Source organism: Ostrea edulis, chromosome 10 (genome assembly GCF_947568905.1).
Source record: "Ostrea edulis chromosome 10, xbOstEdul1.1, whole genome shotgun sequence".
Classification (NCBI taxonomy): Eukaryota; Metazoa; Mollusca; class Bivalvia; order Ostreida; family Ostreidae; genus Ostrea; species Ostrea edulis.
In genome coordinates this window covers 4,562,270-4,582,665 of record NC_079173.1, presented here as the reverse complement: position 1 = coordinate 4,582,665, position 20,396 = coordinate 4,562,270, and the positions used below count along the sequence as shown (strand labels likewise).

The 20,396-nt window shown below is 36.5% G+C and overlaps 1 protein-coding gene across 1 annotated transcript in view; it reads left to right on the top strand.

Annotated features, from left to right (window-relative positions):
• The first annotated feature begins 18,385 nt into the window (after positions 1-18,385).
• Positions 18,386-20,396, top strand: part of LOC125666554 (leucine-rich repeat-containing protein 15-like) — a 72,430-nt gene continuing 70,419 nt past the window's right edge. Inside the window, exon 1 of the mRNA XM_056151727.1 lies at positions 18,386-18,978. The gene's annotated coding sequence lies outside the window, so the exon portion shown is untranslated. The remainder of the gene's footprint in view (positions 18,979-20,396) is intronic.

Here is a 20,396-nt window from a genome sequence, read left to right as displayed (position 1 = left end):
AATACGTATTCATCTTGATTGGTTAACATCCCCCTAAATCTAAGTCTGTTTTTATGATAATGTAAATGTTATTGGAGTTATGACTTTGAAAGTTTATCGATAGCATTGTATTTTGATAAGTCAGTGTTCCTGAATTCAGATTAATCAAGATATTTTTATTATTCAGATACTTACCCTGGAATGAAATAACAACATTACCGGATTTGATCTTTAATACGGTGGTGAATTTGCAGACGTTGTAAGTATCTCTATAAAACTCCTACATTTTGTATGTACTGTTTGAGAAGTGAATATCTACATTTTAAAAGAAATTATAGGGAAAATACGATCAAGAACGTTTCAATGTGAAATCGATATCACATGTATCAAATCACAATGTAAGGGATACTTAATCTATATTAACCCCCTCCATATTTCTTTCTCTTTTCATCTGTCTATCACGAAGTGCATATGTCTCCCTCAGGAGTCTCCGTAAAGTGACAATTGTCCTTTTTTAAGATTTAATCATATATTTCAGCATGAAATATATGTTGATTCCTAGTTGATTGATTGTTTGGCTGTTTTCCGCCATTCAACAATTTTTCAATCATGTGGTGGCGCCCAGAAACAACTGACCTTCCAAAAGTAAGCTGGGAAACTTTATCACTTTACTTTCAAAGGTCGGTGGTCTCTTTTCAGGTACATTGCATCTGAGTTATCTCTTCCACCAATAAAAACAGGCCGACACCAGATATTCAAGCTAATATGTTTCATTGCGTACTACTACAATGTGGATCAACAGCAATGTTAAAATTTGCCTTACTTTGAACATGAAAAACAGAAACTATTGTACCTACAATTGATATTACATGTATATATTTCTTTATCACAAAATACGATTCTTTTGAGAACTATAATAAACTAAAACAATCATTAATTATTAATTAATTTAGAAAAAAAACAAAGTTATTCTCCTCATCTTCTCTCGAGAACAATACACACTGAATAAAGCAATATTATGGCATGGAATCAAACACTGTTATTTCACCCTAAAATTCTGCTACATCTTTAAGTAAACTACCTGAAAAACATGTGTTTTACATAATACCACTTTTATTTTCATCATCTTCTCTCACGAACAACACACTGATCCAATGTCGCAACATAAACCCCGCCCACCATGAAAAAGGATCATCATTTCATCCCACATGAAAGAGAAGGGTTGATATTATTACAAATCATTTCATTTAACCCGAAAGAGCGTAGAAATCACATCGAAACGACAGGTTCTGAGTTATAATGATGATCCTCACTCGGGTTTTGTAACGCTTAAATTTTATTGCTTTTGCCAAGCAGGCTGTTAAGATTTGTTTCTATACATTTATTCCATAATTTACATTCCTTCTTGAGTGGACTGCTTAAAACTTGTTAACATGTCGTAATGATTACCGGTAATGTAAACTCGCTAAGTTGATGATCCCCCACTTACATTTATAGTGATATTGGCTTCATAATAAATTGCAGTTGTCTGAGTTTAACTATTCTGTAAAATACAAATAGCAACAACTATACTACACTAGCCTACACAATGGTTCTATGAATAATTTTATTCAGTACACTCTCTGGAACATATCTCATATACATTGGTATAATTGTACAGGAATGTAAACAGGGATAGATTTAGACGGACCGCCCCCCCCCCCCCCCCACTCTCCTTGTGATCAAATGAAAGTAGTAGATTTGACATTATACTTACAGACGAGTTCATAGAAATAAACAAATCAATTATTTCTTGTTATTATTATAATATAACCAAAGGGGTTTTCAACCTGCATCTGTTTCATCATTGGTATTTTCAAATTCCAAACCAACTCCAAATAAGAATAAATTCGTTTATATACACAAATAAAATCAAATTGATTCAGAAATAAAAAGCAATGTCAGTCACTAGCAATTCCGTTTATTTTGATAAAATACATGTAGCAATATAATGGTCGCAATTATTAATGATTTTGAACCTTCGAGATGAAAGGTGTTACGGAAATTTCCATTAATTCATATAAGAATGCTGATGCAAATCTTAATGATATTAAAATGCATAATCTGCAAAAATAGATTTGTATAAGGATATGTAGCCAGGATATTGTGTTGACAGCAATCAAGTCTGACTAAAGCCAGCCCCTACTAATTCAAACGTTGTACAACGAAGTCAATTTGAAGGGGCTGGCTTTAGTCATACTGACAACAATCCATTAAAGGGATTTATTCTTCAAACATCATGTCCGTAATTAGTCTCTCCATCCAGATTGATTATTAATAAGATTAGTATGTTTTTGAAGATTTTGCAATAAATACGGTCTTTGAAATTTGGTAATTAAAAAAAATGTGGGTTTTTTTCAGTTCATTTGCAAGCAATGTAAGAGGTACTACACTTATTTTTAATCATACATTTGATTTTACTTTACATAGAAAAAAAAAGATATCAATGGTAATTTTATTATATTAGATGTGACAATTGACGATAAGATATTAACATTGGTGAATTTATATGGGCCAAATAAATATTCACCTGATTTAAAAAAAAATTGAAATTGACGATTACATTTTTGTGGTGACTTTAATTTTGTTATGAAGCCATAGTTAGACTGTAAGCAAATAAGAAAATACTCTAAATGTAAAATTTATACGGTACCAATTTTGATACACCAGATGCGCATTTCGACAAATAATGTCTCTTCAGTGATGCTCTACCGAAATGTTTGAAATCCGAAATAACTATGAAGTTTTAGATCTAAATATAGCCAAAAACAGCGTGCCAAACAAGTGGAGCCAAATTCGTCCAAGGATAAGAGCTATGCATGAGGGAGATAATCCTTAATTTTGAAATGAATTTCTAAATTTTATAACAGCAATTAAATATACATCCGTATTTTCAAGCTAGTAACGAAGTACTTAGCTACTGGGCTGTAGAGACCCTCGGGGACTAACAGTCCACCAGCAGAGACCTCGACCCAGGGGTCATAATGTAAAACTTATATGGTACCAATTTTGATGCACCAGGTGCGCATTTCGACAAATAATGTCTCTTCAGTGATGCTCAACCGAAATGTTTGAAATCTGAAATAACTATGAAGTTTTAGATCTAAATATAGCCAAAAACAGCGTGCCAAACAAGTGGAGCCAAATTCGTCTAAACAATCCTGATGCGAGAACTATGATAGAAATCATGGAGGAGTAAGATATTTTAGACATTTTAAAGAATTGCATCCAGAGAGGCAGCGATACACCTGGAAACGTAAAACTCCTACAAAGTTAGCGAGGTTAGATTATATTTAGTGTTAAATTCCTTGTTTAATAGTGTCCATGATTGTTATGTTGAAACACGTTACAGGTCAAATCATTATATGGTAACCTTTTCTATTAAACTATAAGAATTCAAAAAAGAAAAGGGCTTATGGAAGTTAAATAACTCTCTTTTGTATAATAAAGAATTCGTTGAACAAGTGAAAAAGACTATTAGTAACACAATTCCAGCGTGTACATTTGATAATAGTGATAATATACCTGACAAAGATATTTGCTTCAAGATTAATGATCAACTATTCTTGGTGCAATCTATATCCTTTTCCTCATACCTTAAAGAAATAAAAACCAAAGAGAGGTGGAACCATATATCAGAAACTACACAACAGTTAGAACAAGGTTTTATAGAAAATGCAAAGAAAGAAGTAGAAACTATTCGATTAGAAAAAATTAAAAGGAGTTATGATTAGATCAGAGGCCAAATCGATTGAATACGGTGAAAAACCTAGTACCTATCTCTGTAATTTGGAGAAAAGAAATTATGTTAATAAAATAATTCATAGAATCAAGAAGAATGACGGACTTACTATTACCAGTCAAGACGAAATATTAGAAGTGGTATGTGATTATTATGAAGAATTATACAAAAATAAAAAATACTGAGGGGAATAAAAGGGCATGGGAGAATGATAACATGTTTAAGGAAGTCCGAAAAATGTCTTTTTAAGGAAGCCACTGGCACTTTGAAAAGAATGAATAATGACACTAGCATTGTTGGCGATGGTTTTACAATTGAATTTTTCAAGTTTTTGTTGTTGTTGAAAGATTTAGGTAAATTTATCTTACGATCTTTGAATTATGCATTTGTAAATGGTGAATTATCTGTTACCCAGAGACAGGGTGTTATTTTATGCCTTCCAAAGCCAAACAAGCCTAAACAATATTTGAAAAACTGGAGGCGTATTTCATTATAAAATACAGTATATAAACTTGGGTCAGGATGTATAGCCAATAGAATAAAACAGTGTTACGTAAGTTGATGAATTGGAATCAAACTGGTTTCATACTAGGGAGAAACATATCAGAGAATACCAGGATGATATATGATATTATGCATTATATCCGAGCCAAAAATATTCCAGGCATGATCCTGCTTATTGATTTTGAAAATCCATTTGACATAGTGTCTTGGGATTATTTATTCATAGTACTACGCTTTTTTTTTTTTATTTTAGAGAGGACATACAAAACTTTGGTTAAGTTCTTTTACACAAATGTTATGACAATAAACCAAGGTGGGAATTTATCAAGATGGTTTTGGAATGGGAGATACTGTAGACAAGGAGACATAATATCATTTATTTTTACTATGTGCAAAAATTCTAGGGATCAAAATGCGAAGTAACAAACAAATTCAGGGTATACACATTCATAACGAAATGTTTCTTATAACACAATTTGCAAATGACACTTCTTTTTTCCTTGACGGTTCAAAAATGTCATTGGAGATAACACTACAAAAGCTTCAGGAGTTCAAACTTCTTTCGGGTCTTGCAGTTAATTATTCAAAGAGTCAAGTTATATGGATCGATAGCAAACTGTTTTGTGTGGAAAGATAGAGAAGAAGTCCTTGGAATTGAAATTGATATTGATTTGGAACAAATGGTTAAAGCAAATTATAACAAAACGGTCTTGTCTATCCACCTTTTATTAAATCAATGAAAAAGAAGAAATTTAACACCTATATGACGAATAACGGTTTTTAATCCCTTAGCAAACTCCAAAATAGTATATTTATTCATTGTTTTAGCAACTCCTTCGAAAGACATTATGGAAAAGTTAAATAGATTATTTGTTTGATGTTATATGGAAAAGCCCTGTGGCTAAGATTAAGAAAAAAGAAGTTACTCAAAATACATAGATGAAGTTTAAAAATGGTAGATATTGGAAACTTTGATGCAAGTATGAAGATTTCCCGCAGCAGTCCCACATCAGTCCCAGTAAACAAACCGAAAAGCAGTATCAGCAGTCCTAACGGTCCCAGTAGTCCCAGTAGGTGGGGTCAAAATAACTAGTGGGAGGAGCTAAGCCGACAGTGAGATTATCAATAAATATTGTCGATAATCGCTGAAGCGCGCAATACGGTAGTCAAGATTGAAGATAAATGACTTACAATGTAATTAAAGAGGAAAACAATACATTATACATGAAAACAGCACATATTCAAAATACTTTTGGGCACTTTTTGATGAAATTATAACAAAAATGATAGTTTATGAATATGAGTGAAAAAAGATACATGCAGATTTTATAAGTCTGATAACCACAATTTCACAGTGTAAAATCAATTTGGTTGTCATGCAATTTGGTTGTTGCTATTCATTATTTATTTGTTTAATATTGCATACATGTGAAGTGTATCTTCGGTTCTAAAAATTACGTAGCATAAATATTTTTTTATTTCTTGACTTGGTTTATTGAAATGAATGTGTTTAAAGTCGCCTAAATGATTTATTCACGTATCGTCTACATTAAACTAGCAAAAACGGCTTTCCACTTACGTATACACGTTTTTTAAATTTGTAAATGATTGGCTAGGTATGGGTTACTTATTGCCAGCATTGTAAAATTGTTTAATTTCACTACAACGTTTAGACAGCTTTAGATAATTATGAACATTCCAATCAAAGTGTTCATGTACGTGTTGTTTTAATCTGAAATCGAAGGTACAGTGTTTGTAAAGTGCACGTTCCCAATTAGACATGTTCAAAGCGTTACCATTGACAACATTTAACGATAATTGCTCTTTTGCTATTCATGATAGCCCTGTTTCGACACCTGTAAACACACGGCGGCATTCCATGTCTCCCGTCTCCATGGATACAGTATACCTGAGTAGCTTCCCCTCGCAGATCGAAGCTACCGACCCTATACCCCAACTCCCCTCAAAAATCATCCATAAACTCGTCTATTTAATAAATGGAACAATGGCTTTCATTTCTCAAATTTAATTGATCAATTAAAATTACTAAAGTAAATTCTTATTGAATCCGAAAAGAGTGATTTTTCATTCTGGGTTAGAAAATCCAACACCGAAGATGTCACAAAGACCAAAGCGGGCGCTGACAAATCAATATTGTTTTATCTATTTTTACATGAAAATATCACTGAAATACACATACTTTTAAATTGTTACGTAAAATCATTATTTAGTGGAAAAAGAACAAGGATTAAATTGTTCACATCCATGTAAAATCTGTTCCATCCCAGGACAAAACGCCATTTCAAGTAAAGAACTCCATTAAAAGTAGTGAACTTAAACGTGCCAAATTATATGGGTGAAATGGTGTACCTGAATTGATTTATTTTTTTACGTACCGTCGTTAATTTTTCAATCATACTCAGACATACCCAGAAGCCCCCTGAATTTTACTTTTAAATGCCGAGTGTTTAGGGAAGAAGAATGACTACCTATACTACTGAGCTACCACGACCGACATCTTTAATTGGAGACATTAGAGTTAAAGATACGTCTTAAATGATAAGTTATGGTTTATAACGAGCCATCTTTCATTATCATAGTGCCTAAATTAAGATGGAACTGGTCACAATAACGTAGTGTCAGTGTTTCGCTTCGTAAATTGGGGACTGCTGCGGTGGTCTAGAGATGTAGCGTTCATCCCGCATGTGGAAAATCGGGGTTGGAATCCCGGCTGCAGCAGACCTAAGTTTTTACAACAGGTAAAAGTGGAGGTTCCATCGCCAAACAATTGATATCAGATACAAATGTTATGGGTCCTCGAAGATGACCCTTAAAACAAATGCCCCGTGTCAAAGTAGATTTGACACGCTAAAGAACCCTCACTGTTCAATTGCCGTTAACGCCAAGCATAGGTCAAAATTTGAATCTCTTCACCGCTATTGGTGACGTCTCCATCTGAGTCGAAAATTATCAAGAAGGACGTTAAATAATATTCAATCAACCATAACAGTGATGTTGTGAATTCCATTTCCGCCCATGCCTTCGCCGACTTAAACCCCAGACGTTAATATTGGTAATGGCTACTCGTTTTTTTAAACGCTCGACATTTACAAATGAGAAATGGGTCTCTCGGATATGACCTTCTATGACCCTGCTTGGCCCTGATCGCTAAGAATAACTCTAAATATGTCGTACTTCAGACGCAGTTGGTGAGGTTTGAATATGAGTGAAAATTTCTCAACGAGACGTAAAAAACAAACAATCAATCAATTAAGATAAACAACATGTATTTTTGATTAACTTTATCTCTACCGCACCGATCTAATTAAAGCTAGTTCTAATTGTAATGAGGACCGTTACATATGTTCCCCAAACCTCCCCCAATTAAGAGGTGATGTTCCTGTGAATCTATAGCAAAAATCATTTTATTTTAGCTTTTACTTACAGGAAGTACGTTCAATATGGTCATGTTAGTACCAAGAAATGAAAAAAAGCGTCGCACGTGCATACATGCGCACGCGTGTATGATTCCGAATGTTCGTTGATGTCGTTCAACAGGCATTTGTATCATATACCCACAGTATGAATTTCATAACGTTTCCACCAAATATAAGGAAGTTATAGCAATTTTAAAATCGTCCAATCGGAATTCATCACACGTGCATGCACATTCTGAGCAGTAATTCTAACCACATCAATTTGTAAGGAGTACCAAGACACATCTAAACCTCTAATATCAATAGAATTTGATGAAAAACAAAAACGTTATCGTCCTTTAAAAATTTAACATTTGAAAAACGTTGCACGCGCATGCGCGTGTGATTTGGCATCTTTTGTTAAACCAATATATAAATACACATATTGTCTACGTATGCTGTGAATGTCATCTCATTCACTTCATAAATAAGATAGTTACAAACGTTCTAGTATTATCCAATCAAAATAAAGTGCACGTGCATGCGCGTGCAAATTGGTAATTTTGACCATGCAAATCAGTTAATGGCCTCAATATCTATCTATGGTATGAATATCAAACCATTTCATTGAACAACAAAAAAGTTAAACTGATTCCAAAGTTAGTGTACAAATTTTGAAATGCACGTGCAAGAGCATGCATGCGCGTGTAGACAAAATAACTATTATTTTTCATATCTACAAATGATATACTACCATCCTATTTAGGTTTCATATCGATTTCTTTAATATTATAATTTTTTATTTTTTGTACCAAAATTACAGTGCATGTGCACGCGTATGCATGCACGTGCAGACAAAATGACTATCACTATACACATCTATAAACGCTATACTATCATCCTGGAAAGTTTTATATCGATCCCTTTTCTAGTCTCTGAGAACACTACCGGACAAAAAAGTACCGGAGAAAAAGAATAATAATAATAACTAGTACTTATTGTAACGGGGACCGTTACAGATGTTCCCCAAACATTCCCCCATTTAGCAAGTGGTGTCATTTATTTCAGTACAAGTGGTTTTGACCATTGCAAACTGTGAAACATGTAAATATATATATATATTTCATAACGTTCAGTCCATTTCATGCTAGTACAAATGAGTTATAAAGATCTGAGAATTTTGTGCACGTGCACATACGTGCATGCACGTGCTGATAAGTAACTTGACCATCTCGATACATTAGAAGTCTTACTATATGAGTACAAGAGAAGTTTCACAACAGTTCAATGGAAAACGAGAAAGTAACGGCAACTGAAAACTACAAAGACCGAAATTAATGCACGTGCATACAAGTGCGCATGAGTACGACACAGCAATTTTGCTGATACCATTCAATAGATATTTGAACAATATACTTACTAAATGAATTTGGTATATATTGCTTTACTCATAAGAAAGATAATGGGATTTCAAAATCGTCCAATCAGAATTAAGTGCACGTGCATGCGCATGCAGGGAAGTGATTTTGACACCATCAATAAATGGAGGGACCCAAAAGATATCTCCAACCTAAATTTTAAACCTATTCATTGCAATCTAAAACTGTTATAGACCAATGCTGAATTTAGACGTCAAAAATTACAATGCACGCGCATTCACGCGCATTCACGCGCACGCGATTTTGATAATGGAATATTTGTTAGCACCATTTCATAGGCATTCATATCATCGATCTACAGGGTAAATTTGAATTGATTTGAGTTTTTAAATCAAAAGTTATGGCCATATTAGTAACCGAAAAATGAAAGAAAAGCTATGCACGTGCATACACGCGCACGTGGGTAGACCCAGCATCAATGTTAATGTCATTCAATAGACATTTGATAGATATACTTACAGTATAAATTTCATATTGTTTCAATCATTTATAAGAAAGTTATGGCGATTTGAAAATCGTCCAATCAGAATTTAGCACACGTGGATGCACGTGCCGATTAGAAATTTTGACTGTACAGATTTCTTAACAATGTCAAGGTACATATACAACCTTAGTTTCAAAACATTTTCACAAAAAACAAAAGCGTTATGGTCATTTAAAGAATTGAACCTTCAAAAGACAATGCACGTGCGTGCGCATGCGCGTTTGCAATTTTTATTACATCGATCTGTAGATAATTAGCATATCTACCTATCCTGTAAATATCATTAGATTTTCTTTACTGACATGAAAGTTATAGACGGTTTTGTATTATCCAATCAAATTAAAGCACACGTGCATGTGCGTGCAAATTTGAAATTTTGACCATGCCAAACAGTTAAGAGTCTCAAGTTATACCTACGACATAAATATCAAACGATTTCATTTAAAAATAAAAAAGTTAGATGAATCCCAAAATTTGTAAACAAAAAGTCCAATGCACATGCATGCACATGCATGCATTTTCAGACAAAATGACATTCGTTCCACACATCTACATCTGCTATACTATCATCCTAAAAAAAGTTTCATATTGATCCCTTGAGTAGTTTCTGAGAACACTCGTGGACAAAAAAGTCACAAGAAGAAAGAAGGAATGATAATAATAACGAGCTATAACTGTGTTGGGATGCCAACACAAATGTCTCCGAACACCTCCCCATGTCAGAAATGGTTTTTGATACCGGATATGCACTCATGATCCTCTAAAAGCACTAGAAACTAAATTTGGTTGAAATCCGACGGACTTGTAATTTGGCCGCCATTTTCTTCAATGGCAGCCATTTTGAAACATTTGAAAATAGATTGGAAGGAAATACTGATGCTAGAAATGAATTGTGGACCCTCAATTTACCCCAGAACCCAAATGTTGTAAAGATTTCAACACTTTGAGATATTTCGGTTTATGGTGGCCATTTTGAAAATGGCGGCTCAAAAAAAAAATTTGATGGTGGAAATGAACTCGGGGTCACAAAATTACCCTAGAAATTGAATTTGGTTGAAATCCGAGAACCTTGAGTTTTTGACGTTTTTTGGCCGCCATCTTGAAACGGCAGCCATTTTGAAAATTTGAAAAGTTGAATGCACCCCTCCTAGTGACTCCCTATCAGCTCACAAAGTTTGAAATAGATCTGTCAAAGCACTTTCACGAAATCGGTCGGACAAATTTCTCACTAAATAAGAATAAGAAGAAGAAAATAATAATAATAATGATAAGAAACGGAGCAAAAACAATATGTCTCCGACACTTTGTGTTCGGAGACATAATAAGAAGAAGAAACCGAGTAAAACCAATATGTTCCCAAACTTTGTTTGGGGAACATAATAACGAGCTATAACTGTGTTGGGATGCCAACACAAATGTCTCCGAACACCTCCCCATGTCAGAAATGCTTTTTGATGCAAAATATGCACTCAGAATCCTCAAAAAACCCTAAAAACTAAATTTGATTGAAATCCGTCAGACTTTTTTTTGGCCGCCATTTTCTTCAAATGGCTGCTCAAAAACAAATCTGATGGTGGAAATGGACTTGGGGTCATTAAATTACCCTAAAAATAGAATTTGGTTGAAATCCGGAAACGGAGTTTCTGACGGTTTTTGGTCGCCATCTTGAAACGGCGGCCATTTTGAAATTTTGAAAAGGTGAATGCACCCCTCCTTGTGACCCCCTATCAGCTCACAAAGTTTGAAGTGAATCTTTCACAAAATCGCGCGGACAAATTTCTCACTAAAGAAGAGGAATAATAAGAATAATAAGAAGAAAATAATAAGAATAACGAGCTATAACTGTGTTGGGATGCCAACACAATTGTTTCCGAACACCTCCCCATGTCAGAAATGCTTTTTGATGCAAGATATGCACTCAGAATCCTCAAAAAACCCTATATACTAAATTTGGTGAAATCCGTCGGACTTTTTTTTTGGCCGCCATTTTCTTCAATGGCGGCCATTTTGAAACATTTGAAAAGAGATTGGAAGGGAATACTGGTGCTAGAAATGAACTGTGGACCCTCCATTTACCCCAGAACCCAAATGTTGTAGATATTTTAACACTTAGAAATATTTCAGTATATGGCGACCATTTTGAAAATGGCGGCTCAAAAAAAAATTGATTGTGGAAATGGACTTGAGGTCATTAAATTACCCTAGAAATAGAATTTGGTTGAAATCCGACAACCTTGAGTTTCTGACGTTTTTTGGTCGCCATCTTGAAACGGCGGCCCTTTTGAAAATTTGAAAAGTTGAATGCACCCCTCCTAGTGACCCCCTCTCAGCTCACAAAGTTTGAAGTGGATCTGTCGAAGCACTTTCACAAAATCGTGCGGACAAATTTCTAACTAAAGAAGAGGAATAATAAGAATAAGAAGAAGAAAACTAGAAATGATCTCGTTGCGAGCAACGAATAGGTCTTCCGTCCAATTTCTGACGAGATAGGACCTTGACTGGAAGAATTCAATTTGTGAATTAGTGAAGAACGACTCTACATGAAAGAAATAAACACATACATGTAAGATGTGATTTATCAATTGTAAACAATTTCGGTTTTGTTTCATTCACTTTCAAGTATCTCGATAGTCCATAAAACGACAAAAAATTCCAATTGAACCACGTAGGAACCCACACTAAAAATTTCCATAAAAAATACTGAGTTTTTGGACAACTTCCGGTTTCGAACAACCAACTTCCGGTTTCGAACAACCAGCTTCCGGTGGAAATGATATGACTTATTACACTCTATTAAATAATTTTATGAGGATTAGAATTTAAAAAATGAAATATTACATATTTTTATGGTGCTTCCGGCGGATGACGGAAGTGACAGCAAGAAAGTTGAAACACGTATGTCACATCTACAAGTCACTATCTAACTTTCCTGAAAGCTTCAAGACTCAATCTTTGAGTATTTATGAGAAAACACTTGGAGAAAAAACCCCGGAAATCGTACATATTTAACGAACGGAAGTGAATTTAAAAACAACAACAATAATTCACTATACTCTGAAGATGGATAATGTCAATTATATATTTGAAAATCACAAAAACACTTGCTTTATAAGCGAGAGATATGATAGCAAAGAAAAACCATTTTCCCGAAGTTTTTCTCTAAAAACCGGAAGTTGTTGGTTAAACTTCCGGTAAGTGTAACATTTTTTGAAACACCGAAAGAGACCGAATTAATCTGTGCAAGTTTTATTTCAAAAGCATAATTTTGAAATTTGACGTTTCTTTTATTCACTTCCGGTGACGGACGGAAGTGACGGATGGCAATGATAAACCTTATTACAGAGTTACAAGTCACCATCTATCATCCTTAAAAGTTTGAAGACTCAATCTTTAACCGTTTATGAGAAAACGCCCGGACAAAATGTCATTTGAAAAACGGAAATTCGGCCGTAACTTGCGACCGGAAGTGAATTTTGAAAAAGGATTAAAGGGTACTCCAGAGTTGGATAATGTCAAAAATATCTGTAAATATCGTAGTAAAAAGTTGATAGATAAGCGAGATATGCGAAGACAAAGAAATATCAATTTTTCGAAGTTTTTCTCTAAAAACCGGAAGTTGTTGGTTAAACTTCCGGTAAGTGTAACATTTTTTGAAACACCGAAAGAGACCGAATTAATCTGTGCAAGTTTTATTTCAAAAGCATAATTTTGAAATTTGACTTTTCTTTTATTCACTTTCGGTGACGGACGGAAGTGACGGATGGCAATGATAAACCTTATTACAAAGCTACAAGTCACCATCTATCATCCCTAAAAGTTTGAAGACTCAATCTTTAACCGTTTATGAGAAAACGCCCGGACAAAATGTCATTTGAAAAACGGAAATACAGCCGTAACTTGCGACCGGAAGTGATTTTAGCAAAACCAAAAAAGATCGTTCTAGTCAATCCTATTTTACATCTTTTCTGAAAGTTTCATGAATATTTATCGAACCGTTTTTGAGAAATCACGTGCACAAAATCGGTAAGAAAAAGAACAATAATAGTAATAACTAGTGATCCTAATTGTTCGCGAACAATTAGAGGGCTTTCCACCTACAATGATTTAAAAAAAGATATTTAAGAATATTTAGGATGATGTACGAAACTCAAAACGACTTAGAAAAATTAATTAATAATTTTCTCGATGATCTTGACCTTTGACCTTGACCTTATTTTGAAGGTCAAAGGTCATCGGTCTTAATCCAAGTGATTCCATGTCTCTATCTATATTAATGTAAAAGCTATAAGCTTAAAAAATGTTAATCAAGACATTCAGGGTCAATAGTTTGTTTAGGGGTTTTCGGTTACTTTCGGTTAGCTTCTCAATGCTAAAAGTACTTTGAAAGACCTTGAAAATGGAAAAAAATTAATTTTGATGATGACCTTGACCTATGACCTTGACCTCATTTTGAAGGTCAAAGGTCATCGGTCTTAATGCAAGTGGTCCCATGTCTCTATCTCTATTAATACAAAAGTTATAGGCTTAGATAATGATATTGGAGACTTTCAGGGGCAATAACTATGCTTAAGGGTTTTCGTATCCCTTTGATTATTTTTTCTTTGCAAGAGGGTTTTACTGTGAATTCATTAGCGAAGGTTTCGTGTCTCTATGACTTTCCGTTAAGTAGGAGTAGCGATAACAAGGTTTTCGACGCGAGTCTCCGAAATTCACAGAAGGGTCAAAGTTCAAAGTTGTAATGCATACTATCAAAACCAATCAAGAAGTCAATACTTACCCATATAATATTTCAACGCTATCTTAAGCAGGAAAGAGAATATAAAAAGTGCTATTTTTTCCTCTTTTCTGATGACCTTGACCTTTGACCTTTACTTAATTTTCAAGGTCAAAGGTCACCGATCCTATTCCAGTTGGTCCCATGTCTCTACGACAAACCGTTCTCAAGCTCGACATGTTTTACGAATACATCGCAAAAAAAAGAGGCATTAACTCCCTTTAGGGGACACCGAATTCCTTCATTTTAAATTCTTCGCTTCTACTAATTACCCTCTATGTTTTAGAAAAAGTTTCATCCTCCTATCATTTACGGTTACAAAGTAGAAGCGCTAACAATGATTTGTGCGAAAGGTCAAATAACTCCGTAAGGGGTCAAAGTTCAATTACGCAGGGTGAACTGTATTCGTTTCTCAAGAAGTACTATCTGATGGACTATAAAGTTTTTCAATAAGTCTTAAGACGAAAATTTTTTTGACGGCAGGAAAATAATAATAATAATAATAATAATAATAATAATAATAACTAGTGATCCTAATTGTTCGCGAACAATTAGAGGGCTTTCCACCTACAATGATTTAAAAAAAAGATATTTAAAAATATTTAAGATGATGTACGAATCTCAAAATGACCAAGAAAATTTAATTGATAATTTTCACGATGACCTTGACCTTTGATATTGACCTCATTTTGAAGGTCAAAGGTCATTGCTCTTAATGCAAGTGATCCCATGTCTCTATCTATATTAATGTAAAAGCTATAAGCTTAAAAAATGTTAATCAAGACATTCAGGGGCAATAATTTGTTTAGGGGTTTTCGGTTACTTTCGGTTAGCTTATAAATGCTAAAAATACTTTGAAAGACCTTGAAAATGGAAAAAGATTAATTTTGATGATGACCTTGACCTATGACCTTGACCTCATTTTGAAGGTCAAAAGTCATCGGTCTTAATGCAAGTGGTCCCATGTCTCTATCTATATTAATATAAAAGTTATAGGCTTAGATAATGATATTGGAGACTTTCAGGGGCAATAACTATGCTTAAGGGTTTTCGTATCCCTTTGATTATTTTTTCTTTGCAAGAGGGTTTTACTGTGAATTCATTAGCGAAGGTTTCGTGTCTCTATGACTTTCCGTTAAGTAGGAGTAGCGATAACAAGGTTTTCGACGCGAGTCTCCGAAATTCACAGAAGGGTCAAAGTTCAAAGTTGTAATGCATACTATCAAAACCAATCAAGAAGTCAATACTTACCCATAAAATATTTCAACGCTATCTTAAGCAGGAAAGAGAGTATAAAAAGTGCTATTTTTTCCTCTTTTCTGATGACCTTGACTTTTGACCTTGACCTAATTTTCAAGGTCAAAGGTCACCGATCCTATTCCAGTTGGTCCCATGTCTCTACGACAAACCGTTCTCAAGCTCGACATGTTTTACGAATAAAACGCAAAACATAAAGAGGCATTAACTCCCTTTAGGGGACACCGAATCCCTTCATTTTAAATTCTTCGCTTCTACTAATTACCCTCTATGTTTTAGAAAAGGTTTCATCCTCCTATCATTTACGGTTACAAAGTAGAAGTGCTAACAATGATTTCTGCGAAAGGTCAAATAACTCCGTAAGGGGTCAAAGTTCAATTACGCAGGGTGAACTGTATTCGTTTCTCAAGAAGTACTATATGATGGACTATAAAGTTTTTCGATAAGTCTTAAGACGAAGATTTTTTTTGACGGCAGGAAAATAATAATAATAATAATAATAACTAGTGATCCTAATTGTTCGCGAACAATTAGAGGGCTTCCCACCTTCTAGCGGTTTTTCAGTAGTGTTGAAATGCTAAAAGCCCCCCCCCCCCTACCCCATCCCACCCTCACCCAAAAAAAAAAAAAAAAAAAAAAAAATGGATTTGGCTAGAAAAGAAATTCAAATTTGCCGCCTAAATTTGAGTGTTGAGGTGTGTTCAATGCTTGGTTTCGCATTAAGTACCCGTCAAATTTGAGGGAGAAAAGGGGTGTGGGTGTTGGGTAGCCAGCACATATGCACATATCAGGTAAAAGTGTAATGGGACTTGTGCAGGTGTTTGGGGTGACTTTAGACCTGTTAGATGTGATATTTGGAGGTGCAAAGAAACCGGATGTGCCATTTTCCTAGATTGTAGTAACTGCTGGTGCATGCTGGGAGTCTATACAAGCCTCATGTTGTCAGATGTTGTGAAGATGAACTGGATTTGACCGTGTGTGTTGTGGATTGTGGAATTGAATATACAGTTTGTAATTGCTCATCCTATGTGTTCTAATTCACGGAGACAATGTCTTTCAGTCATTTCACCCAAGGAGGCATGCATATACGGATTTATAGGCTTTGATAACAAACAACCAAAATGGCGGCCGGACTGAATTAGAAAGTGTCTGAGTGCATGTAGGATATCTGAACGGAGAATAGGAGTACTGCATCCCATCTGATCCTGCAGGTAAGTGTTTATTTGTTTACAATGACAGTCGGGATGGAATGTCAATGAGTTCAACTGTCAAGTAAAGTTGCATCATCATTATCAAAAAAAAAAACTTAGTCTTTATGTTGATGCAGGCAGACAATTGAATCTGGCCTATGTCTTTTCATGAATGTAAATGGAATTCATGTTTGATTGACAAGACAGTCAAGAAATGGAAGAAATTGGTGTAGGTCAGATGTGTAGGTGTAGGTCAGATATAAGCTAGAATCCTGTAATTGTTGCATGGCATGAGACCGGTCAAAATAGTGTATTGAAACAGCTGATCACAGACAGATCACTTGAAGGGTGGGGGATTTCTTCCTTGGGGACGACAGGCGTGATGGGTGGGTTGGCCTTACTCGTGGAGACTGGCCCCTGGATGCGTGACCTTGACCTTTGACCTTGACCCACATTCAAGGTCAAACTTCAAAAACCCATGGGGGAGAAAGTGTGACCTTGACCTTTGACCTTGACCTGATTTTGAAGGTCAGAGAGGTCACGGGGCTTCGTTTAAGTGGTCCCGCGTCTCTATCTACATCCGTGAAGAAGTTGTGGGCTCGAACGACGACGTCGGAGACTTTCGGGGGCGAGAACCGTGCTTCGGGGTTCTCGGTTTCCCTCGGTCAACTTCTCTGTGCGAGAGTGTTTCATCTGGAATTCGTCGGCGAAGGTCTCGCCTCTCCACGACTTGCGGTCTAGTGGGAGTAGCGATAACGGGGTTTTCGACGTTAAGTCGCCGCCTTTCGCAGAGCGGTCAAAGTTCAGAGTTGTAATTCAGGATTCCGAGACCGGTCCAGAATTCCATGCTGACCCATGTGATATTTCGATGCTATCTGAAGCGGGAAAGAGCGTATAAAAAGTGCCATTTTCTGGCCATTCTGGATGACCTTGACCTTTGACCTTGACCTACTTTTTCAAGGTCAAGGTCACCCAACCCGTCCCAGTGGGTTCCGTCTCTCTACGACGAAGACTTTAGGAGTCGTCAATTTGTAGGGGACAAATCGCAAAACATGAGGGGGCATTAACTCCCTTTAGGGGACACCGAATCCCTTCATTTGAAATTCTTCGCTTCTACTAATTGACCTCTATGCTTCAGCAAAGGTTTCATCCTCCTATCCTTTACGGTTAAAAAGGAGTAGCGATAACAATGATTTCTGCTAACAGGTCCGATAACTCTGTAAGGGGTCAAAGTTCCATGACGCAGGGTGAAATGTATTCGTTTCTCAAGAAGTGCTCTAGGATGGACTCTAAAGTTTTTCGATAAGTCTTAAGATGAAAATTTTTTTTGACGGCAGGAAAATAATAATAAACAGAACAATAACAATAGGACTTTCCACTGAAAGGTGGAAAGCCCTAATAATAAACAGAACAATAACAATAGGACTTTCCACTGAAAGGTGGAAAGCCCTAATAATAACTAGTGATCCTAATTGTTCGCGAACAATTAGAGGGCTTCCCACCTTCTAGCGGTTTTTCAGTAGTGTTGAAATGCTAAAAGACCCCCCCCCCTACCCCACCCCACCCTCACCAAAAAAAAAAAAAAAATGGATTTGGCTAGAAAAGAAATTCAAATTTGCCGCCTAAATTTGAGTGTTGAGGTGTGTTCAATGCTTGGTTTCGCATTAAGTACCCGTCAAATTTGAGGGAGAAAAGGGGTGTGGGTGTTGGGTAGCCAGCACATATGCACATATCAGGTAAAAGTGTAATGGGACTTGTGCAGGTGTTTGGGGTGACTTTAGACCTGTTAGATAGGATATTTGGAGGTGCAAAGAAACCGGATGTGCCATTTTCCTAGATTGTAGTAACTGCTGGTGCATGCTGGGAGTCTATACACGCCTCATGTTGTCAGATGTTGTGAAGATGCACTGGATTTGACCGTGTGTGTTGTGGATTGTGGAATTGAATATACAGTTTGTAATGGCTCATCCTATGTGTTCTAATTCACGGAGACAATGTCTTTCAGTCATTTCACCCAAGGAGGCATGCATATACGGATTGATAGGCTTTGACAACAAACAACCAAAATGGCGGCCGGTGAATTAGAAAGTGTCTGAGTGCATGTAGGATATCTGAACGGAGAATAGGAGTACTGCATCCCATCTGATCCTGCAGGTAAGTGTTTATTTGTTTACAATGACAGTCAGGATGGAATGTCAATGAGTTCAACTGTCAAGTAAAGTTGCATCATCATTATAAAAAAAAAAACTTAGTCTTTATGTTGATGCAGGCAGACAATTGAATCTGGCCTATGTCTTTTCATGAATGTAAATGGAATTCATGTTTGATTGACAAGACAGTCAAGAAATGGAAGAAGTGGGTGTAGGTCAGATGTGTAGGTGTAGGTCAGATTAGCTAGAATCCTGTAATTGTTGCATGGCATGAGACCGGTCAAAATAGTGTATTGAAACAGCTGATCACAGACAGATCACTTGAAGGGTGGGGGATTTCTTCCTTGGGGACGACAGGCGTGATGGGTGGGTTGGCCTTACTCGTGGAGACTGGCCCCTGGATGCGTGACCTTGACCTTTGACCTTGACCAACTTTCAAGGTCAAACCTCAAAAATCCTGTTGTTGGGCATGAAACCGGTCAAAATAGTGTATTATAAACAGCTGATGACAGACAGATCACTTGAAGGGTGGGGGTTTCTTCCTTGGGGACGACAGGCGTGATGGGTGGGTTGGCCTTACTCGTGGAGACTGGCCCCTGGATGCGTGACCTTGACCTTTGACCTTGACCCACTTTCAAGGTCAAACCTCAAAAACCCATGGGGGAGAAAGTGTGACCTTGACCTTTGACCTTGACCTCATTTTGAAGGTCAGAGAGGTCACGGGGCTTCGTTTAAGTGGTCCCGCATCCCTATCTACATCCGTGAAGAAGTTGTGGGCTCGAACGACGACGTCGGAGACTTTCGGGGGCGAGAACCGTGCTTCTGGGTTCTCGGTTTCCCCCGGTCAACTTCTCTGTGCGAGGGTCTTTTATGGTGAAATCGTCGGTCAAGGTCTCGTCTCTCCACGACTCGCGGTCTGGTAGGAGTAGCGATAACGGGGTTTTCGACGTTAAGTCGCCGCCATTCGCAGAGCGGTCAAAGTTCAGAGTTGACATTCGTGATGCCGAGACCGGTCCAAAATTCCTTGCTGACCCATGTGATATTTCGATGCTATCTGAAGCGTGAAAGAGCGTATAAAAAGTGCCATTTTCTGGCCATTCTGGGTGACCTTGACCTTTGACCTTGACCTACTTTTTCAAGGTCAAGGTCACCCAACCCGTTCCAGTGGGTTCCGTCTCTCTACGACGAAGACTTTAGAAGTCGTCAATTTGTAAGGGACAAATCGCAAAACATGAGGGGGCATTAACTCCCTTTAGGGGACACCGAATCCCTTCATTTGAAATTCTTCCCTTCTACTAATTGACCTCTATGCTTCAGCAAAGGTTTCATCCTCTTATCCTTTACGGTTGAAAAGGAGTAGCGATAACAATGATTTCTGCTAAAAGGTCCGATAACTCTGTAAGGGGTCAAAGTTCCATGACA